Raw genomic sequence first — 24,929 nt, 5'->3', positions numbered from 1 at the left:
ATTCTGTACTTTAATCACGATATCAACTCAAAGTTAAATGTGAACATAGCTACTTGAAAATCTTCATTACTTTAGAAGATACTGTAGCTAGTGCATTTGATTGAGTGTGTCTCATTTCATCTCTTTGACATTCTAATTAGCAAATTTCAGGCTCTCTTTATACCTATCAGTGACAATGAACAATCAGAAATCTCAAGAAAAATAAGCACTGAGAAAGACATTGACAAGTGTAATTGTATTATCATGTGTAATTTTATAACAGAGTTTTTAGAAAAACTATAGCATTCTTGGAAGTTTCACTTCTGTTTTGCAGTATAAGGAGAACATTACTTTAATCTTCATAATCTACTTTAAGCCTTCTTCTAATAAAAGACAAACAACTCTCTTGAAAAATGGTCTTTTATGGGGATGTAGGGGAAGATAATGATGGAACTGTTCTTGTCCCTGACAAAGGCTACACAAAGGGGAAACAGAGAATGCATATAACAAATGTTAACTATATGATCTAAATATTTATATATTCAAAATTGGACTGGAAATCTACCAACATTAGGATTTTGTGGGAAGTACTTTCTGTTTCCAGAAAATGCAAAGCGTGACTGCAAGATGTTGGCATTTCTGCTTCTTTAATCTCAACCATAACTGAGGTTCAGAGGTTAGTGATAATGAGTAATAGCAGATGGAATAAATAAAACTTTAATAATAATAAAACTTTAAAAATAATTAAATTCCAGTATGGACCAGAGCTTCACAATAGATCTAATGTTATCTGATTTGGTTTACTTGGGTTTGCTTAGCCCAGGTTTTGCTTTTATACTGGTTTCACGTGGTAGTGTAGGCAGGGACAGGAAAGAAGCTGAAATAACTGTTTTGTTGTCGTTTGGCTTTTGGTTCTTTTAAAACTTATTATGTGGTTCCTATAATCTATTTTTGTTGTATTATTGCTGTGTATGATACTGCTGTAACTGTTAGAAGCATTAATTCTATTTTCTCTCTATTTTTCAATAAACCAACTGGGTCAAAGACCATTTGAAAATATGGTTCGAACATATTCTGATATAATAACTATGTACTCTTTAAACAAAATTATGTACTCTTTAAACAAATTAATACAAGAAGAAAGCCTAAGCAAGTAAGATGTTCTGGTCACCTGGGAGTGCTAGTGTAGCACAGAAGTTACTAATGCTGGAAAGTATGATTTACTGTAGGATGGCTCATACTGTGCAAACTCTATCTTATTACTGAGAACCAAACCAATGATCATGTAAAACTTCATATTAGTATTATTTAAAGGTTCTTTACAAAACAGTAAGTGTGGGAAGGGAGAGGAAGAAGAAAGGGATTTTTCTTTACTTCCTGCATTAGATTTAAAATATAGCTGTGTAAAATTAAATATTGAAAATCCCAGTCTGCTGTGTTATCCCAACATATGATGGACCCTGTCTTGAGAGGACTATCTGAAAGGACTATTGACTTCAACATTTTAAAACCACAGTTGTACAGTGTTTTACACAGAGTTGTTTTCTTGGATCAGTTTCAAGTTTAAAACTAGCAAAAATGTATTCAATTATACATCAACAAGTTTGACCTCATCCCATTAACTTTATAGCAAAATGCCAATAAACTTCAGTGGCGCATGATCCAATTTTGGAGGAAGTTATAGATGCTATGTACAGGTTGAGACCTGTATTTATTCCACAAAACACATTTATTCACTAGGACTAAAATGTTGTAAAATATAGGAAATCCAAATAGGCAACCTGATTCCTAATAGTGCAGATCATACTACAACTCTGATTTCATCAGAAACTTCAGGCAAATGCTTACATTTTTTGAAAACTAGGCAATTTAAGGGACTGAATATGCTTTTGGATGCTGTTTTTAATGGCAGTTACATGATTTAGGAGCAAAAGTCCTACTTTTAATGAGCTCTGCATTTTTAGGCAAAAATTGGTAAGAAAACACTTATTGAAATAATTTTTCAAAAATGGCATTCAGACACAAATGATTTTTTTTCCCAAACTGTATCAATTCTGACAAATATCCCACCAAATTAAATATGTTCTAAATGAAGAAAAAATTGGAAAAAATAATTTTTGGAAAAGTCCAGTATTTCACTTTGAAATAAAATTTTCATATATAGAAAGGCATCATATTTTATGTGATTTTACAGGATAAAACAAATATTAGCCTTCACAAGAGAAGGCTGAGGGGGGACCTTGTGACCGTCTGTAAACTCACTAGGGGGGACCAGAAGGGTTTGGGGGAGACCTTGTTTCCCCTAGTGCCCCCCGGGATAACAAGGAATAATGGCCACAAGTTGTTGGAGAGTAGGTTCAGATTAGACATCCGTAAGAACTACTTCACAGTTAGGTCGGCTGGGATCTGGAACCGACTTCCAAGGGAAGTGGTGCTGGCTCCTACCTTGGGGGTCTTTAAGAGGTGGCTTGACACCTACATGGCTGGGGTCATCTGAGCCCAGGTTTCTTCCTGCCCAGGCAGGGGGTTGGACCTGAAGATCTGCAAGGTCCCTTCCGACCCTACTTCTATGATTCTATGATTATGCAGTACAACTGCTGATGAGTCATGGAATATTATAATCATTATAATAAAAGTAAAGTAAAATGAAAATAATTTAAAACAAAAAATCAAACTTACATGCTAACATTTTAGTGAACTTATACAGATTTTTTTTTAAACAAAATTGCTCCTGTTCTAATTTATCACAAAAACAAATTTTGAAAAGTTTAAATTTTCACACAGTGGAAATTCTGAATTTTATCCAGCTTCATTTAAGTTATTTAGGGACTTATCAGAGTCACCCCTGGGAATTTGCCCACTTTAAAAAAATCTTGACACAGGTTTCCTGATTCTTAGCTCCAGGGCTAAGTATAGATGGTCAAAAAGCCCAAGGCTGAATTGATTCAATCTTTGCAGGTTATTCTAAGCTGCATACATTGACCGATAAGCAAGTGAACAGACATTCACTTTTGATTCTGGAAATGCAGCCACGTGCTTATAGTGGTCCAGGCCAGAAGCCAGGGGGTGCTACAACATACCTCCCTGCTCAGCTGGAGTAAACAGTTTGTGCTAAGGCCACCCCACCCTGTAAGGGAGTGGGTTGGGGGGAGGTGTAAAAACATCCTGGGATGCTGAGGGACTGTGAGGTATTTTGAATCTGGAGGGGACCTGGGATATAAGTTCAATTAACTGATTTAACCTAAATCAGTAAAGTCTGATACTGCATCTATCCAGGTTTATCTTAAACCAGTTTTGGCCATGTTGGAAAACAATTCGTGCAGGACTAAACTCCTGTTGTGTTGCAGATTTGAAACAGTTTCTGAACACTTATACCAATTTATGCATAATTTCTGTCCCTAGGCCATATAGATTTCACTGGACACATCTACACAAGACTCTCTACCACACAGTTGACTAATTAACCACACAGTAAAGCATCACCATTTACATGTGCAGATGCTCACTGCACAGTCAATGAGTCAACTGTGTGGTAAAGTGTCTCATGTAGATGGTTATGGTAGTTACTATGCAGTAGCCCACATGTAGATACAGACTGGAAGCAAATTTGCCTTGGTCAGCCTGGGCAGCAGGGGCTGGGGGAGAACAATCCTACTGCCAGGGTGGGCTCTGGGATGGGACAATGTCCCCCTTCCCTGGCAGCAAAGAGTCCCCAGCCCTGGATCCATGATTGGAGCAGGGGCTGGGAGATGGCTCCCTGCCTCCAGGAGCTACCTGCTGGGGCATGCTCTGATCACAGAGCCCAGGCCAGGACAACGCCCCCTTGCCCTCCCAGCCTTGGCTCCACATGTGCAGACTTCCCAGGAGCTGACTTCCCCACATGTGCAGACCTCCCAGCATGGCCCAGGGCTGGCCAGGAGCTGTTCTGTTCTGCTTGAGTCTTTCTAATCTGTCCACATCTTTCTTTAAATGTAGGCCCCCAACTAGACATAGTACTCCAGGTGAGGCTTTACAAGTGCCAAATAGAGCAGTAGAATCACTTTCTTTGATTTTCAACTGACACTCTTGTTCAATATAATGAATAAGGAGGGGAAACCAGTAGTTGCCCCAGGCCCCAATTTGAGGGGGAAGAAATGGGGAAGGAAAAATACACTTCTGCAGTAGTCACATAATCAAGCCCAGAGTATGGTGGCAGCCAGAAATCAGTGCTGCTCCCATGTGTCATAACTGCCCTGATGAGTGTCTGGCTGCATTATTCTGCCTCTGCTCCTGTTAATACAACACAGTTGCTGGTGCTTCTTTTTTTTTTGTTTGTTTTTTTCTGCGACAAAAGCATGCTGTTAGCTTATATTCAGCTTAATATAAGAGAAGGACCTGATTCCCAGGTCCTTCTCTGCAGTATTTCAGCCTACCCAGGCATTCCCTTGTCTGTAATTGTGCATGCAGTTATTCATCCCTGGTTTTAGGGCTTTGTACTCGAATTTAATTTGATTGATTTGGGCAGCACTGTAGAGATGCAGTCAGGTGCCCAGTGCAAAGTGGAAGCAACTACTTGTGGTTGCCACTGTGACCACAAATGCAAATATATGGCTGCTGGTAACAGCTGGGGTTTTTTGCCCCTCACCCACCACTGAGTCAATGCCCAGGCTGATTGGCCCTATTGCCCCCTCCTAGTTATGCCACTGGATATTGGGCAAATTTGCCTTGAGCAAATTAATTAGAATGGGGATGGGGTAGTTGGCTCTCTGGCTTGGCAGTGCTAATTATGTCACCTGGCTACACTACTTCTGGTTTAGGAGGTCTCTCTTGTTGAATAGTGTGGTATGCCTGTGGGCACTGTTTCAAGTTATTTACTACTTATTTACCTTTTTTATAATTATCCCAATGTTAAAGCAAAAGCATAAATCTGAAATGATGTGTCAAAAGCTTTCACTTTGAAAATATTGAAATTAAATTTTTAAATTGAAAAAATTCTCACATTTTCTCTGCTAAAATTATTCATCAAACCCAAATGTATCTACTTGTTTCTCCTGAAACTGCTGACAAATATTTCATCCACTTTTATTTAAAATCTCCAGGTTGCAAAATAAAACAGAGAAAGACAGACCACCTCCTTTGTACAAAGGGTGTGATTGACATAAAGGGCCTAAATCTTTCATAAGCTAAGGCCCTGACATACTGCTGGGTAATGAGGACTTAAAATTACTTATAACTACTTGAAGGCAGCAGTGTAAAGAGGCCTTAGTGAATATTCAAATCAATCCACAAGTGGATATTATTCCCTGGGAAGAAAGAGAGTCCTCAGGATTAAATGTTGGACATTTGTCAACTGCACATTCACCTCAGTTAAGAAATTAATGCAAAATCTTATATTGATATTAATAATTTGTCACTCTAATGTGGAAATGTGAGACTGGAAAATCATTTGTTTAAATATTGCACAACTGTTTAATACATTTCCACCGGAGAGCTTTCAAATATTTTATATATAAAAATAATGAAAGAAAATATAAACAGAATTTATGTAGTTGTGGTCCCAGTCCTTATGAGACATTAGGATCTGTTATGATTTAATAGCATTAAAATTTATGCTAATGCTGTTTTTTTTTTTCATTCTATGGTTTGCATTTCTTTAGTATGCCACTTGTTCCAAGTTGCATCATTCTTTCAGGCTAGCCATGGAAATGAGTATGAATTCCATGTTTCTTTAATTACTTAGTGCCTACGTCTATCAATATCTTATCTCAGTCAGATAATTATTTTAAGTCAGATCCTACATTCTCAGCCTAGTTATAGGAAGTTTGTCTAAACAAGGACTAAATAACACACATAGGCCTTACCACAAAGCTAGGATGGTCCTTTGCTGAAATTCCAGAATCTCTGCCACTACCTATGGGAAGGAAGCCAACAACTGAATCTTGGAGACAGACTGTGGAGGACAAAACATGTTTGACTCCCATAGCTGTTCAGATATATCAAACTAATGACCTTGCTTGGCTTTTTAGAATGAAAAGCTTTAGTCTCCTTTCATGTATGAATTCCTTTCTACACAAAGTCCCTTTCTTTCACCCTCATTCTATTTATTTCTCACAATCCTCATATCCTGATATGATAGCACATATTTCATACATCAAGTGAGTTTTTATTGGTGTCTGCTTAAGGAGGGTATGCATGATTTTTCTATTGATGAATTCCAGTTTCACCAAAAGTTAAGTCCCATCAGATGAAAACTTAGAACTGTAGGTATTGGGGCTAATATTCTTGATATTTCTGCTGAAAATATTGACAGGAACAAAGACAAATATTGCCCTTACTAGCGAATTGCCTGTAAGGAATGAATTTCATATAACAAAACCAAACGGATAGATTTTACTTCTTTATATTTATTAAATAAATTAAATATTTATAAAACTTAAATGAAAAGGGCTGAACATTTGAAGATCCCAATCCCTTCCTGTACTTGCTCTCGTCCAGAGGCCTGGAGGTAGACCCTCCTGAGCTACCATCTGGCCACCATCTGCACACCTCTGCTGGGCAAGGACAAGGGCAGGCTATCTCCGCACTTTGCAACAGCCGTCCACACCCTGGGGCTTCCTCTGTGCGACCCCCTGGCACCTCCTTCCCTGCTTGGGGATTGGGACTGGGCTGTGGCTGCTTGGACATGGCCTTACACCTCTGCCCAGCTCCTGCTTTTTTTCAGCTGGCCCCTCCTTCTGCCCTCCCAGCTGTGCTGGGCTCACCCCTGGCAGCTCCTTCCCTGCTTGGGGCCTGGGACAGGGCCACCGCTGCTCACCTGCTGCATCATGTCTCTGCCCGGCCCCTGCTTTTCCTCAGCCAGCCCCTTCCTTTGTCCTCCCCACTATGCTGGGCTCCTGGTGCCCTCCCTGGAGGAGCTCAGTAGAAACAGTCCCGGCCCCTGAATTTTTTCCCAGTTCTGGAAACTGGGATCATCTTGACATGGTCACTAAACAAATACTAAGGTTCAGCAAAGAAATTTCTCTGAAGACACAAATGTTCTGTCTCTTCCAGTTTTCAAGCTATTCGCATTTAAAGAGTGTTACGGACAGACCGACACAGACAGCTGCCCTAAACCCTTATATATATATGAGAGAGATGTTTGCACATAGTAGTGCAAGAAAAAAGAACAGTTTTAGCTATTTGTGCATAGAAATGCAGTTTGCATATGCCAGGATGGTAGCTGCACATAAAACCAGTCTCTGCCCAATGTGGCAATATGTAGATTAAGAAATGATACCTTACAGCAGGGGTACACAGCAACATGAAGCCTGCCAGGGCAGACCTAGAAGCCCACCAGAATTCATTAAACCACCTGTTCATTGCTATTCTGTGACCATCAAAACTGAAAAAGAATTTAAAAACAAAAACCATAAACAAAACAATGAGTCAAATTATTTTTCATAACAGTATGTCGTGTCTGAAGTGATTTGTTAATCTGCGCATGCATGTACATATACCCAGTTTCTCTCTGGCAAATGTGCTGAGGGCTTACATTAGTGATGGCCTGTTATTGGAAAGCTTATCTTGCAAGCGATGTTAAAAGTGTACAAGTTGCGCACTCCTGCCTTATGGTCTCATCTTATTCTTACAACCCTGAGTAATGTCACTGGCTTGACTGTGGTTATCTCCTTTGTTCACTTTAATTTATGGAAGAAAGTAGGCAACATACTTATCTCTTTTGACATATTTATGGATTCTTTGCAAAAAAGATTGGACTTGCTTTGATTTCAGGTTTTGATAGAAGTACATATTTGTGTTTCACAGAGCCACAGAATACAGACAAATAACTGGCTCTTATTAACATGTAGAAAGCTGACACAATATTTATAATACTAGTCATGTTACATTTTGCATTGTGCTGGTTGTTTGTGCTCCTTTCTCTTGTTGCCGCATTTGCTTTTGATGACCTCCAATCATTGTGTCCATGGCAACTAACAGAATAGGTTGTTAACAAGGATAAATGCAACTGAAGTTCAGAAAATCTTCCTGATACATATTTTTTCTACATTACATTCTGTTAAAAGCTACATTCAGGGAATGTGAAAATGAAAGTACACGGAAGTACTCAAAATTCAGGAAAAGACAATACTTAGTTTGTGCTTGTGACCTTATTAACTCTGTCCCTTCCTCCAGATGTTTTCACATTTCATTAAGGTTCTAATGGATTCTCACTGCAAGGGAGCTGCAGAGGCAGTGAGTTGCATAATTCTTCTACATATTTTTGTCTCCTTTTACTCCTCACTATCATTATGTGATCATGTGTCATATTAAATCTGCCAGTCAAATCTATTACCGCTTTTAACCTGTTTCATGGAGCTTTCTAAATTTCTAAAGACAAGAAACCATTTCTATAATGAATACGGGGATTCCAAAGTTGTCTTACTACCAAATGGAAGGAAGCTTATTTAATGGAAGAAGTGTAAACCCTAAGGACTCTATTGCAATAGGTACTTTAAAAATATCAGCATAGTTTTTGCCCCAAGGATCCTACAATCCAGGAAAAGCACGTTCTGTTTCCTAGTTATAACTATTATTTTTTCATGTTCTAAGACACACTCCAGTGATAAATTGCCTACTGTTAAGTCATCACTTTCCAAGGTTTATCCTTGAAGTAGACTAAACTTGAGGAAGGATAAAACTTGAAGTAGATGAGATCTTTTTCTGTTTTCTCCATGATAATTGGGTGGACTTGAAAAGACGTTATCTTGTTTCCTGCATATCCTGTAGCAAAGAGAAATCTGAATCCTCAGTTTCCTTTAGTTAATTTCATGATTATAATTATTTTCAATTGGATGAATAAAATATTAATATATAATATAATATTATATAATAAAATAATTATAAAAAGTAATTTGTAGAACAAATATAAGATTAAAGCCATATTAACTTCCAGCTTTTACTTGTATTGCATTTCTCATTTCCATTCATCTAAAAAAGTAAAAGGTATAACTGATTCTTCTTGCAAACCTGCATCTTATGAGAAGGTACATGACTGGACTGAGATATTGAACTAGTGCTATAAGATTATAAACACACACTTGCTGAATTACCTGGATAATGCCATTACCCATACGAGACTCTGAAGTAAGAGAGTCCTACCACAACTCTATGCAAGTCAACTTGTCCTTATTCTTTCAAACTTTAATAATCATGGAAGGGATGGACTTCCATGGATACAGCTGGAGGGCCATTTCTTCTGTCACTGGACCTGTACTATATTGACCACCTAGATACCAAACACCAGCGGCGAGGTGAATTCAGGGTTGTTATTCCCAAGGAATGTGCTGCGGGAAATCTACTCCATGAAAATACAGCTGACTAGCTAAAACTGCCCAGAGGGCATTCATATAATAGAATCATGGAAAAATAGCCCTGGAGGAACCACTCAAGGTTATCCAGTTCAAGGCAGGATCATTCCTATCTAACCCGTTCCAGACGAGTGTTTGTCTAACTTTCTCTTAAAACCTTCCATGGATGAATATGGAGATTCCACAGCTTCCCTAGCTAGCCTGTTTCACTACTTAATCACCCTGAAAACTAGAAAGTTCTTGCTAATTTCCAATCAAAATTCCACTTGTGGCAACTTAAGGTAGTTACTTCTTGCTCTGTCCCTATTGACCCAGAAACTACTATCCTCTTAGATTAATAGATTCATAGATTGTAAGGCCAGAAGGGACCTTGGAAGATCATCAGGTCTAACCCCCTGCACCAAGCAGGAAAGATAACTGGGGGTCAGGTGACAGTCATCCAGTCTCCTCTTAAAGATTTCCAGAGTAGGTGATCCACCTACCTCTGGAGGGAGCTTATTTTACAGTCTGGACACCCTGACTGTGAAGAAGTTTTTCCTAATGTTGAGCCTGAATCGAACTTCCAGGAGTTTGTGGCCATTCCTCCTGTTTTTCCCTGTGGGTGCCCTGGTGAACAGTTGCTCATTGAGCCCTTGATGTACTCCCCTAGTGTAGCAGTAAGCTGCTACCACGTCCCCTCTCAGCCTTCTTTTCTTCAGACTGAAGAGTCCCAGACCCCTCAGCCTTTTCTTGTATGGCTTGCCTGTCAAGACTCTGATTATACGGGTGATTCTTCTTTGAACTCTCTCAGGGTTGTCCACATCCTTGTTAAAGTGTGGTGATCAGAACTGGATACAGTACTGCAGCTGCGGTCTCACTGGTTCTGAGTATAACGGAAGAATCATCTCCTCTTAATAACAACCCTTCATGTATTTGAAGACTTATCAACTCCCTTTTCTGTCTTCTCTCTTCCAAATTAAATCTTTCCAGTTTTTGCAACCTTTCCATGTATACCATGTTTTCTACACCTCTAATAATTTTTGTTTCTCTCTGCTGGACTTTTATCAATTTCCCATGTCTGTCTGGAGTGCAGTGCCAAAAATGGACATAGTATTTCAGGTGAGGGAGGCCTCACCAGAGCTGAACCTGGTTCAAGAACCACTTCCTGTGACTTGTTTATAACATAGCCTTTTTTTTTCTGATACTATACCACACAACGTTGACTCATTCAGTTTGCAGTCCGCTATAATACCTCATATCTTTCTCTGCAGCCTAGCTAATCATTCTCTAGTTTATATTTATACAATTGATTGTTTTGTCTTAAGTATAGTTTTCTGCACTTGTCCTTACTGAATTGTATCTGATTAATAATCAGACCATATCAAGATCATTTTGATTTGTAATCTTATCCTCCAAAGTGCCTCCAACCCCACCTTGCTGTTCTAGGTTATCTAGTGTTATCTTAAAATCTGTCCACTCATTCTCATTCTGCAAACCATTAGTGAAGATCTTGAATAGTACCAGGCCCGATACAGACCCCTGGAGAACCTCACTTGATATCTCCTCCCACTTAGACAAATGAACAGTAGCACACTTTGCGCATGATAGTTCAACCAGTTACATACCCACCTTACAGTTGTGTCTTACAGATTGTATTTCTTTAGCTTACCAGTGAGAATGCTATGGGGAACTGTCAAAAGCCTTGCTAAAGTCAAAGTATGTCACATTCATTGGTATTCCCCATCCACAGGGTGTAGCACCCTGTTACAAGAGGAAATCAGATTGGTTAAGCATAAATTCGTGATGGCTGTTCCTGATCACTCTTGTTATAATCTAGATATTATTGTCTGAAAAAATCACTTTGGCCTGAAAAATCACTCACTCGCTCAAACTCATTTGGAGTCCAGCATTCATACAATGCAGGTCACACAAACCACATGGGGTAATTGGGGGGCATAAAGGGAAAATGACTGAAACTTCTAAAAATAAATATCTATTTTCTTGTAAATCATATCTTACCATTAATGAGATATAACATCTTGTAGTTTTGCAGATCAATAGTCAGACCACTTTTTTCCACCAACACCAACAGAACAAATTAATTCATTTAGATCTCTCTATATTAAGGTATAATAAGTTATATATATATCAGGTTCATTTAGGGCTTCAGCTCTCTAGGGCTATAAGGACAGATCATGTTTTACCCTATCAGAAAGACAAGGGCAGATCAAAGTTACCTTGCAAATGTTATAGGTTTTTCATACTATATCGAGCAGGTGAGCCAGCTTTGATCTACAGAAAAGACAAGGCAATCGTTGTACAGCCTGAACTTTACCCAGAGAGATAATCTACAATGGCAGAGAAGTGTGGTTATCCATAATTTCTGGCATTCACTGTTTCCTGTGTGATAAGAAAGCTGTTGTCAATCCTTCCCTGCTACCATGTGCCCTACCCCAAACCTTTCTAAAGGGTTAGCAAATATTGTATGGGAATCAGTTTGTCAGGTGACAGCACCATAAAAAAATGGTTCAACTCCTCAACCAACCACTTTTCTCCTGGACAACATACATTAAAAGCCACAGTGTCCCATCCATGCAGAAAGCATGTGGAGAGGTTTCCATGGGATTGCTTGAAGTAAGACAAAGGGGATGTGCAGATGTTATACTTAGATCAACCAAATTACAGTTAGGTTGATCTAAGTGCCACTCCATAAAAAAGTTGTCTGTAAAAATTGTCTGGGAAGGTTACATTGGGCAAAAAATGCCTGGGCAGATCAAATTTAGTTCACTGAAGAGGTGAACTAAGTTATATCAGGAATGGCTTGACCTGATCTACCAAACATCTGTACACATTCAGAGTGCAACCCCAGGGTTGTGAAAGTCCAGCAGCTTGCCCCAGCCCTGGGGCTGCACTTTTCCTACCTACAGTCCCCTGACCATGCTATTTTTAGCCCCGCAACCCCCTTCACTCCCAGACAGACGAACCTCCCCATGGACCAACAAGCCCTCCCTGTGGTCCTGCCAGCCCTCCATATCTCACCAAGACCCCAACCTGCAGACCTGCTATTCCCCCATCCCCTCCCCCCAATCCTGCCTACCCACTCTTTCTGGATGGAATAAATAGTAAAGAGGCCAGAGGCTGGTCTGCATGCAAGAAAGCCAGTCAATGAAGATGTAAATGGAGGAGGCAGTGGGTGTGAGACAGGCTTGGGGGGAGGGGAAATGGGGATGAATGTAGCAGGGAAAGGTGGAGAGGTACCTGGGGAGTCAGATGTCAGGCAGGTTATAGTGTATCATAAATCCAATGTCTATATTTAGTCCAGGGATGTACTTAGTAGCTGTGTCTTTGAGAGTTGTGCTGAGTTGCTCTTTGGTATGTAGATTAGGTAGAATTCCTTCCTTGGAGGTGTCATATGGCAGGCGGGGAGGTAAAAAATGTTTCTTGTTGTCCTGAAATGAAGTTTAAAATCCAAAATTGGCTAAAATTTGGCATCTTCCATGTTTCAGGGATGTACTTGCTAGCCACGTAGGTCTGAGATGAGAAGAAATACAAAAATGTAGAACTCTTGGTTCCAAAATGATACCTTTTACTAAACCAACTGTGAAATCACAAGAAAAAGCTGGACCCAGAGGGACAGCTTGCCACCTCCAGCTCTCTCTGTGCAAAAATGAAGTTTATTGCCTACCTATGGGAACTTTTTACCATCTATACTTTTCTCAGAGCCTGATGAAGGGCCTTTGAGCCTGAAAGCTTGCAGAAAAGGACAATTTCTTGTGATTTCCCAGTTGGTCTAATAAAAGGTATCATTTTAGAACCAAGAGTTCGAGATGTTTGTATTTCTTCTATGTTTAGTCCATGATTTTTTTTGTATCCAGGAGGTTGATGAAGTAAAGTTCAGAGGCTCATCTGTGAGAAGTGTTTTGTGAATTCCCTTTGAGGATTAGAACTAACAGACTGGAGAGACAGTGGTTTTCTTGTGAAAAACGTGCCTTCACCAGTAACTGGGTATTCTAGTCTTTAATAGATTTCCAGTGTGCGTTCATTCTGGTGCGCAGTTGTTGTTTAGTCTCTCCTACATATTTTCCATCAGGGCATTTGGTGCACTGGATGAGATATGTAACGTTTCTATGTAGAACGTCCATGCATGTACCATATCACTAGAGGTGACAAGTGTCTAGAGGGTTTGAACTCTCAACCTCGATGAAGTCATGACCTACTTTTAAGATCTGGGCATGCACAGTGTGTAATGGCAATGCAACTGTTTATCAATGTTGATATGTTAATTAATAAGGCAGTTATAATAATGTTGCTTGTATTGAGTTGAAATAATTTGAATTGATTGGTCCTTTTAAGTATTGCCCAGGTTTGAATTTGATTGGGTATTGTGAAAATGGCAATGATTGGACCATTGGGTAAGTGACAGGTGGCATGTTTAGAAGGCCATAAATCCTGTCCAGAGCAGCCAGTAGGAGCTCTGGGGGCTCAGGCTCGGACTCAGCTTTGCTCTCACTCTGGCTAGACAGTCCTGACTCCAGGCTCTCAGGGTGTGGGAGTTCATCGAGTGCAGGTTCCTTGCTGTGACCTGGTCATTGGGATTGAGCTTGCTGAGGCTTACTTGTCTCGTGCTCTTTCCTTTGTGCTTTAACTGTGGAAGCTGCAGTTGGGTAAAGCATCACCCTTCCCCTATTTGAGATGCTGAGTACCTAAGCAGGGAAAAGGTAGAAATCCTCAGGGACTGTCAGAGGGTTTCTCCCGACTAGACCCAGGGTGTTCTTGCTGCCATCTGTGGTTTCTGGGTTGTCTGTAAAGTTGCATAGCTGTTAACTGTGTAGTGACCGAAGCTCACTGTAATGTGTAGTTGATTGGCTGTGTGATCAGGGACATTGGGTTTGGGATGTGCATTGGGTTATTGTCCCATTGGGTGTATTGTATTGTGTTGCAGCTCGGGTGTTACAGGAATATTGCGTTGGGTAGCTGTTGCATGGGTTTTGTTGTGTAATACAGCTAACATTGCTCAACTTACCTGTGTTGTAGTGTGTAGCTACTCTTCCTAACTCTGAGTGGGGTCAGGCAGTAGATCAATGCTCAGTGATATTAACTTACTTTATTGCCCCAAACCTGAATACCCATGGGTCATAAAGGATTAATGACCCTCTGGATTAATTAGTTAATTGGCATCCCCAGGGGCGGTCCTTCGTCTGGAGGTGCAGGTGTAAGATTCAGGAATGGTGATGGATCTGTTGTGGGGTGTTGTTATTGTGGAGATGTGTTGGCAGGTTTTGTATTTCTTTTCATGGCATGGCCTGCATCCATTCAGTGAGTTTTGGGCTGTAGGAAGTTTGCTTCCGGTGATGAGGTTAGTGAGGTTCAGTGCTTGTTTGAAGGCTAGGATAGGTGGATCTTGGAAGATCTTTTTAAGAATTGGGCCTCCTTCTAGTATGAGTTGCAATTGTTTGAGGATTTTCCATGTAGGCTGGAGGGAGAGGTGATATGTCATAACCAGCAGTGTGTGATCCGTGGGGGTTTTCCTTCTGCACTGCAGCAATTCTTCATGTGGTATCCGGGTGGCTCTTTTAAATGTGCATCTTTTTCTCTGGAGGATTGTCCTTGTTGTGTGATAGCCTTTTTCACATTAGTGAGGTGGCAATCCTGGGTGTTCTCCTCAGTGTAAATTTGGTAAGATCTGAGGGCTTGGCTGTATATCACAGGTTTCCTGGTGTGTTTAGGTGATTGCTGGTTCTGTGCAGCTCTGTATGTTGGTCTGTGGGTTTCTTGTATAACGTGGTCTGTATTTTACCATTCTGGATGCTGATTATCATGTCTAAAAAGGAGATGTTGGTGCTAGAGTGTTCAAAAGATAGTTGGCTGGAGGGGTGATGGTTTTTGAATTTCGGATGGAACTCAATCAGAGATTGCAGGTTTTCAGTCCAAATGATGAAGATATCATCAATATATCTTAAGTATAGCAAGGGTTTGATGGTACAGTCTTTGAGGAGTTGTTCCAGGTGGCTTATAAAAAGGTTGGCATACTGGGGGCCATTTTGGTGCCCATAGCTGTGCCCCTGGTCTGGAGGAAGTGTAGGTTATTAAAAGTGAAATTGTTGTTTGTGAAGATGAAGTGTATAAGTTCAGTAATATATTTGGGTCTGTACTCAGAGTTGTCATCTTGCTCTTGCTGGTATGTAAGGCAGGCTTGGATGCTGTCCTGATGTGGGATGTTGGTATATAAGCTGGTAACATGCATGGTGGGTAGGAGGTTGTTGCTGGGAAGGTGGTCTGTGTTTTTAAGTTTTCGTACACAGTCTGCAGCATCTTGGACAAAACTTGCTTTTTCAGTAACAAGCAGTTTAAGGATTGATTCCACGAAACACAGTGACTCTTACCCACTGACTCCTCAATTTACATTTTCACTGACTGGCTTGCATGCAGATCAGCCTCTGGCTTCTTTACTATTCATTCCATCCAGGAAGAGCACACACCAACTGCAGATGCTTCCTCAGCCTGACCAAGGGTTTTTAAACCTGAAAGTTTGTTAGAAAAATGTTTCCAACTATTTAGTTGATCTAATAAAAGATATCAGATTTACCCAAAGAAATTTGTCTGCCATATATATCTGTATATTTGGCTGTAGTGGGGATGGGGAGCAGGGAGAAGTGGTAGGCATCTGCCTCCCTGCCCAGGCCCAGGAGGGTCCACCCAGCCTCCCCTTCCAGCACGAGGAGCTCCTCCCCCAAAGCCCAGCTCCCATGGGGGGAAGAGGCCTCCAATTTTGTGCTTGGCCAGGGCCCCAGTACACCTTAATTTGCCTCTGTGCTCAGCCCCCCCCCCCCCCCCCCCGGTGATACCTTCTTCGCATCAGGGACCCCGAAAGCTATGCCTTGCATGGGGCCCCAAAAAACTGTGGGCTGGCCCTGATGGAGGCTCCCTTAATCTCACATGTTCCTCCGTGGGCACCCTGACCTTGTCCCTCTCCCTGCCCCCCTCTCACTACTGATTAATGGAGGACCCTGCCACTCCATCCCAATCAGCAGGGAAGCTAAAGCCATGGTTTTAAACATGGCACCATTTTTGCCTCCCTGACAGTCAGCAGCAAACAGCAGGGCCACCCAGGGCCCCTCCGTCAGATCGTGGTGGGAGGCAAAAATGGCACTATACTTAAAGCCACAGTTTATGCCTCCCCACTGATCAGGAACAAGCTGCAACTGAGGTACCACCACCAATTGCAGGGGGGCAGGGCTTGAGGGAACCTGCAAAATTAAAAGAGCCACAGCGTACCCCACTTCTGCCATGAATTTGATAGGTCCCTTTTCATAGCCCTCCCCCAGTAACAGGGCAAAGGTTCCATGTTATCAAGCCCAATTTGTCACTTTTAATTTAAAGACTAAAACTCTTAAAATCTAAGGTAGTTTTCCCTTCTGATCCAGCATGTGCTGTTTTGCTGTTAGAAAAAGTACTTTCCATTTTTTGGGGAACGTGTGTGTGTGTGTGTGTTTAACAAATGAAAGAAAATGTTAATGAAAGCATAATTTGGAATATGATATTGTCAAGAAGTCTCTGAAGACCAAATCAACATACAAGAAGTTCTTACATAGAAGAGCTAGGAATTAACTTCCCTAGGATCTGTTGAAAGTAAAACACAACAAAACATAATATGTCAAGAAAGTTCTTAAATCTGTGTAGAAGACAACTTTCTGTTTCAGAAAGCTGAGGAAATGATTAGAGAGTCATCCATCTTGGCTCTGGATCTGAGCAATAGGAGTGTAGTAATTGCAAAGATGAAGGTGGTTGCAAAATTAGGAGGAGATGAGCATGGAAGTAATTCATGATTTTTAAGGGGTAAAAGGGAACAGAGATGAAACCTTCCTTTTTGAAATGCAGCATCCTTGTTTCAGACTCAGAGAAACAGTAGGTAAGCTCTCATTTTCCTTTTAAATTTGTCTATCCATAAGTTCAAGAAGGCTGGAAGTTCCTGTGTAGGCTCATCAAAATGCTAATCTATTGCAGAGGAAAGCTTGACAATAAGAACCACAAGAGGCCAATGGTGCTCTACAGGAAGCTTTTAGCTATCTGAAATTTAAAAAAAAAGCATATGGGTAATTGAGAGAATGGCACATCATTAAGGAAATATACAAAGAAAATAAATATGTAGGGAACAAAATCAAGAAAGCCAAGGAAAAAGAACTTACAAGCAACAAGAGGTATCAAATACAAGTATGGCTTCTTCAAATATGTCAACCAATAAAGAAAGAGCATGGAAACTGTGGTTCTGTTGCTCAGTGGAGAAAGTGAAGTATTAACAAATGAAACAAAGGTGCCAGGGCTCAATCCCTTCTTTGATTCAGTCTTTACAAAGAAAACAAACTGTGACCTTATGACTACAAAAATTAATATAAACAAAGAAAAAGAAGACCTGTAGATCATGGTAAGTAAAGAATGTCTCAGAGAATTTTTGAAAAAATTGAATACATTTAAGTCATAAAGGTCTGATGGTATTTCCCATAGGATGCTTCAGGAACCAAATGAAAAGCTTCATAATCACTAGCAATAATACTTGGGAGGACCCAGAAGACTGGAGAAGGGTTAACATAATGACCAGCTTGGAATTTGGAAAAAGTGAGGAACCAAAGTCAGCCTGGCTTCAATAACTGAGAAGTTAATACAGAAAAGTATTAAATACTGATTTTTAAATATCTGAAGAATGAAGGGTGATTACTAACAGGCAACATGAATTTGTTAAGAACAAATCATGTTAAACCAACATGTTTTCCTTCTTTGATAAAGTTTGATGGATGAGGAGAATGCAATGGAGATAACATACCTGGACTTTTATTATTTTTTTTATTAAAGCTTTTGACATGGGTTATTCTTGTATATAAGTAGAGAAATAGGTGCAAGACAGAATCACCATTAGGTGGACCATAATTGGTTGAATGTGATCATGCCGTTCTTTGGGATTCATTATATCTCTTGAGGGGCTTCATTACTGTGCTTAACTTCCTGGGCTGAACTGCATGTAAACCAGGGGACAAAGAAATAGTGGTATTTCTAAAGCCTCCTCCTCATGATGATCAAAGCCTTGCCCTTCATGTAGTTTGTTTTTCAAGGAAGTACATCAATGGAATGTAGTCTGCATTCTTCTTTGTGGCCTGGCCAGTTTAAGCCACTAATTGCCAAAGGAAAACTGTCCACGTGCACTGTGCCTATCAAAGAGGCCTCTGCTGGTCAACTGCTACTACAGAGGAGGATGGCTGCTGAGTATTCCTACCAACTTTATGGAAAATGGTTGTTTTTTTTAAAGTGATATTTAATTAACTCTTTGTAATGCTCATGAACACTTCGTTTTACAGAAGCTATTCATTACGCACACACAAAGATTATGCACACAGTAGGGTATCCTTCACCTGAACTGGGCTCTGCGACAGATTGTATGCAGTGAACCTGTGTGGTCTTTTCTTTGGTGTGTAACCTCTGGAAATAAATGTTAGACTAAGGTGGGCCTCAGGGTAACTCTAGCACCTGCCTCAGGAGTTAGCAGGAAGTTTGCCTTCGCTGATCAGTTTCATGGTTTTTCTTTGTGTTCATGTGTTGTTTGAACATTCATTTTTCAATCTTTCTCTTTTCTCAGGGCTAAGAATTTCAGTCAAGTTACTAGAATAATTTCCCAGAGCAGCTGGCAGGGGGTTGCAAGAATGATAACCTTTACTGTTTCCCTTTTTTTGGCTTTTCATAACCTTTGTATAAATGTTCGTTGTTTCTTTAGGCAACATTTCTCAGCCAAGTGCATTTTTGCTAAGAATTACATGAAGAAAACAGCAATTAGTTTTCACAATACTGGCAAACACCAAGAGCTGGGGAATCCTTAGGGCATTTCCTAGGGATAAATGATACACTTACCACTGTTTCTAGTTTGAGAGTTGAATCCTGCTCTCATTGAGGTAGTGCTGGAATGTTGTAGCCATGATGTTCCAGGAAATATAGAGAAGTCAATCTTTTTTGTGATACCTTTTATTCACAAAAAATAAGGTGCCTGAGGAAGGGTACACGATGCCCAAAAACTTGTCCAACAGCTCTCCCAACTATCCAGTTGGTCTAATAAAAGATATCACACACATAAAGACTATAGACATTATAAAGAGGCTTAGTGAGCACAGATTTCTGAAGACACACAGAGTTTATCAACTAATTTTCAGATAAACGAGACTTGACTGTTTCTAATTCAGAAAGATCACATATGAATGTACCCATTATCTGCAAGTGAGAACTGTTCCCACATTCTCAAAGCATTTGGCCTCTTTAATTATTTCACATAAAATAACAAAGAAAGGGGATTTAAAAAAGCTACATATCTACAGAGAACAACATGCCTTACAGATTCCAGCAGCAGAGACATCAGGAGCAAGAACAAATAAATCCTACGTGAAAAGAAAATCTCAGTACTTGTCAAGACATGACCGCTTTTGCAGCATCTCTCTGAGAATGGGTAAGACACTTCATGTTTAATGCTGATTTATTGACATTACCTTGATCATCACCAGTATCAAGGTTTTCAGAAATAATGTATCATACAGAAATAAGCAGAAGCAAGTGCAGAATCATTGCATTTCTAGAATTTGGTCCACAGGTATCTTTTGCAAAAAAGAAAGGGAAAATTACATTGCTGTTTAGCAGTTAATTTTCTCTTTGTAAAAATTCTTTGTAATGACAAGTCTGACCAGGGTTCAGACCAGTTCCACCACAGTAGTTCACATGACTGATTTCTTGGGTCTAAAGGAACTCCCATCAAAGTCCCTGTGAATACATGTGGGCCAAGAGTCTCCTCCCAATAATCAAAATCATATTATTCCATCCCCATTTTGGACTCTCCTGAACCTCGCATACTGAAAACATAATAGCTTAGCTCCAGACATACAAATTCAGAATGGGAGCCAGTTTCAATATGTTGACCAGGACTTAGGTATCCAATATTTATTAATCATTAAAAAATAGGCCTGTGCGAGTCAGCAGTGATCTGATCCGGCTTTGGATCCAGCCGCTTTGGATGGCCACAATCTGATCTGGAGCTCCAGACTGGGTGTCCGCCTCAATCCGGCTGAAGTGGCTCCGAAGCTTCGGAGCTGCCTCTGAGATCCGGCCATAGGGTATAATGGGGAATCAATGAAATATCTATAATGTTGTTGTTTTTTGTCCAATTTGGATGAAACTTGCAGGGATGGTAGCCTCTGCTGAGAGCATAAAACCTGCCAAGTTTCAAGAAGATTGGTGCAGGGGTTTGGGAGGAACTGCACCCCAAATTCCTGAAAGCCAAACTCATGTCATGGCTGTGTGTTACAACACAGCGGGGTCAAAACTGCAGGGATGGTGGCCCCTGCTGAGGCCACAAAGCCTGCCAAGTTTCAAGAAGATCGGTGCAGGGGTTTGTGGGGAACTGCACCCCAAGTTGTGGACAAGCAAAACTCGTGCCATGGGTGACATTGCGTGTGTTAAGGCGCAGCGAGGTGACAGCTGCAGGGATGGTGGCCCCTGCTGTGATGCCTGCCAGCTGTCAGGGAGAATGGTGCAGGTGGAGTCTGGGGCCCTGCACCCCTAGCTGCTGACAGGCAAAACTCGCGCCATGGCTGTGTCTGTCTTGGGGCAGTTGATTGTCTGTATTGAGTCTTTCCTCTCCTTAGCCTGGTTTTGTAGGTGCTAATTGATGCTCATCAAGTCGTTATGTAGTAGCTAGGTCCTGTGTGTTGAGATGGTCCCCGAGTCCCTGGTCCCTGAGTGAATCATGATTGATTGATTGCTAACTGGTAACACAGCAGCTCAGCAGCCAGGCCTGCAGCTGTGTCTCCCCTCCCCGCCCCAAGACAGAGATAGTCCCACAAGCACCCATGGCACCAGTTTTGCTTGTCTGCAGCTTGTGGGGCAGTTCCCCCAAACCCCTGCACCAACCTTCTTGAAACCTGGCAGGCTTTGTGGCTGCAGCAAGAGCTACCAGCCCTGCAGTTTTGACCCCTCTGTGTTGTAACACATAGGCATGACATGAGTTTTGCTTTCAAGAATTTGGGGTGCAGTTCTCCCCAAAACCCTGCACCGATAGTCTTGTAACTTGGCAGGCTTTATGCTCTCTACAGACTCTACCATCCCTGAAAATTTCATCCAAATCAGCCAAAAACCAACAAAGTTATAGATATTTTATTGTTTCCCCTTTATACCCTATGGCCGAATCTCCGAGGCGGCTCCGAAGCTCTTCGGAAGCTCTGAACCTCTTCAGGAAGCTGAACAAGAACAAGGCCAGTGCTTCAACCCAGATGTGCTACTTCAGACCCCGAAGCATCCAAAGCTTCCCGGATCCAAAGCTCTGTCCGAAGCCTTGCACAGCCCTATTAAAAAATATCCCATCAAAAAAACCCTGTACCCTCTCCCATTTCCTTCCTGGAAGACATTTAACGTATCCCATTTTCTCTGCATCAGTTTCATTTGTATTCTAGGGAAAGGAGTAATTTCTTTTCTTTTCTTTTTTTTTTTTTAGTATGAAACTAATAAATGTCATCAGGAAGCTGGTAAATTCAGTTTGTTCTATACATGGCAAATGTTTAGAAGAGTCTCCCTGGCATCAGTGGGAAAGGAACATTATTGTTCAGTCTAACAATATTTAATTCAATTGGAACTTGCCAGACCTTCCTTCAGAATTGTCCTGTATAGTCATTTGATTTACTATAGGCAGCCTGTTGCCTCAATTAAATTATAAAGCTTTTGTCTGGTGAACCTCTTTAGGTTTTCTATGAGGAAAGATTAAACTTAAAATGAAGACTCAGCCTTTCACCTCATGCATCTGTATTAGAGGTGTGGGAATTATGGATTTTCCTATTTGGTGGGGGGACTGAAGTTAAACATTGTGTTGAACTAAGCTAATTTATTTTGTCCACCCCTAAAAAAAATAAAGATGTTAATTTTGGGCAAACATGGAATTTGTTCCAAATAAAATATTTAGTTTTGATGATTTTTCCATATTTTTGAGTAAATCTGAAGGATTTTTCTGAAATGTCACCAACCTCAAGTCACAGCTCAGCTGAGGCGACTAGCAGTCGGGCAGGAACCCCACAGCTGCAGGTTACCATGGCAGGTGGTCAGCTGACTGGAAGAGGCAGGGCCTTGGGCACATATAAACCCCACGGCTGGGACTAGAGGGCAGTTCTCTGTCAGCAGCCAAGGGGGAAGGAGCTCTCTTAGAGGGAGCTAAGTAGAAATGCTTGACTGCCTGTTCTACTTCTGGTAGGATTAAGAGGCTCCAGGAGCTTATTAAGGGCTCTGGCCTGCAAAGCATTTAGTGCTAGGGGGGGGATCTAATGTTTTTAAAGGGACAGAGCACACCCTGAACTGATTGCATTATGTTATAGCCCAGGGGCTCATACGTTGATTTCTGTTTGTAAACCAGTGGATTGGGCTGAGGCTGTTGGGGAAGGAGGAGGCCTCATTGGGGGCCCACTACAGTGTGGGCACAGTGACTGGGGGGTGGGGCAGACCCCAGCGCCAGTGTGGGTGCAGTGGTGGGGGGGGCAGACCCCAGGGCCAGTGTGGGCACAGTGACTGGGGGGGGGGGGGCAGACCCCAGCACCAGTGTGGGTGCAGTGATGGGGCGGGGGGCAGACCCCAGTACCAGTGTGGGTGTAGTTACTGAGGCCAGACTAAGCTGAGGCCTCAACTCAAGGAGACAACATCAGTATAACATCTGTGAGGCATGGGGCAGGATAAAAGGACAGTTTAAGAGTTGCACATCTAGCCCATAAGGCTGGGGGTGTGTCCCAGCCACCTGTGGAGAGTTCGGGATTGAGAGTATGGTCAGGGGTAGAAAGGTAAGAAAGATTTATTGACTTAACAAAAACACAACTACGCATAGTAACAAGACAAGCAATGGGAGACAAAAGCAATCCACATAGGCAACTTATCGGCGGTCCCCTCTGATGCCTGATACACAGCAAGCTTCTCTTTCCACAAAGTTCAGCGAAGTCACATGTTCCTGAACAACACTGTCCGAAGGGGTACCGGGAAGGACCCTGGAATACAGTCCTTTGGCTCCTCGAGGTCCACGGGCCCACTGATCCAGGCAACAGCTAACTAATCCTTTTCACAGAGCTGTATCTTCCTTCTGAATGGTTTCCAAATATTTCAGCTCTTTTATAGCTTCTGAATGATACTGATAACGTACAACCACTCAGATTCCTTTTACTTCAACTGTCCTTAGACTGACCAATTAGCAGTACAAGCCTTGCATTTCTTTGATAAGGTAATTTTAACTACGCCACAGGGCCTTACTACTTCAAGGCTTTGCTAAATTTACTAGGCCTTACTTTATACAAGGCCTCACTGCATCTTAATCTTTAATTAGGCTTTTAGCAACAACATATAGCTTAATATCTAAACAAATATAGAAAAACATTTCTTCTAATCTTTATAGGGCCTTCTGCAAGCACCTTTATCACACAAACATAATTTCAGCTGTCACAGGGGTGGGTATCATAAGACCCCTCCCGAGTGTGGGCCCCAATAAAGGGGTCCAGCAACTTACAGGGTTTAGGGGACTATCAGGACTGTGACCGAGCGAGTAGCAACTTGAGGGCAGCCTCCCAATCCATCGTTAATAACTACAAGATGTGGCAGGCAAGATTAGTAGGTGCCCATAGGGAGGAGCCAGCATGGTCATGGTGCCCTAGAAACATCATGGCCATTCCAGGGGTGTCTGTATCATGACAGACTTATGATATAATTAATCTGTTTCTTTTTCAAAGCCATACACCTGTTTCGACATATTGTTAGCACTGAAGTCTCTCAAGAAAATGGGAGGCCTGATTCAGCACTTTGCTGTTCTAGTTTTATAGTGGTGCAATTACCAAAGTAAAATGTTCAAAAGTAGTTCATCATAACAACTCTATGGAACTTATCATATTTAACTTGATATCACACTGATAAGTTGGGTATAAATGACTAATTTAATTGGGTATTACAAGTCCATTCAACCTCTAAGATAAACCCAGAATTTGAACATATTAATTAAAAATAAACCAAGAAGACTTTGGGCCTCCTTTTGTATTACTACCAAAGACTTTAACTGCTGACAAGGCTGCCTGACTCCTTCAGGACTAGGCATTGAAAGTCATGTCTGTATACTGAAACCTGTTTTGCTCACAACAAGTGATAAATGGCCAAACAGCTCCATAGTGACTGTTTTGATTCTGTTGTGTTCAAGCTCAAGGTGATCAAAATAGCTGCACTCAAGAAAAGTCATGCAAGTGTCATGTTGTTTTCCGTGATTCAGTGACTAAAATTACCTGTTTAAAAATGCTTTTTATAAACAAGGCTATTCACTTGAGCATAAGGAATATATTCCGCCTATAAAGATGTATCTATTTATAAATAACTTTCCTTTGGTGTTAAAAATAGATTTAACTAACTTACTCTCTTTCCCCCATGGTAACTGTGGGTGTGTAGATATAACTCTGATAGTCATTATAGAAGGACTTGAAAGAATAAAATACAAAAATAGCTGCCTAGAAGGATCTGATAGAAGTCAGAACCCATTCCAAGCACATACAAACTCCTAAAGAGAGTTACCTGACAAAGACAAGCACTGCTTTTCCATTAATATAATTGCATCTCCATTTT

General features: G+C 41.1%; 1 long non-coding RNA gene across 1 annotated transcript in view; it reads left to right on the top strand.

Annotated features, from left to right (window-relative positions):
* Window positions 1-24,929, top strand: part of LOC132251934 (uncharacterized) — a 65,393-nt gene that overhangs the window by 31,618 nt on the left and 8,846 nt on the right. The window contains exon 2 of the long non-coding RNA XR_009463679.1: window positions 19,656-19,764. This is a non-coding gene — a long non-coding RNA (uncharacterized LOC132251934). The remainder of the gene's footprint in view (window positions 1-19,655; window positions 19,765-24,929) is intronic.

Source organism: Alligator mississippiensis, chromosome 7, assembly GCF_030867095.1.
Source record: "Alligator mississippiensis isolate rAllMis1 chromosome 7, rAllMis1, whole genome shotgun sequence".
NCBI lineage: Eukaryota > Metazoa > Chordata > Crocodylia > Alligatoridae > Alligator > Alligator mississippiensis.
This window is presented reverse-complemented; position numbering and strand designations above follow the sequence as displayed.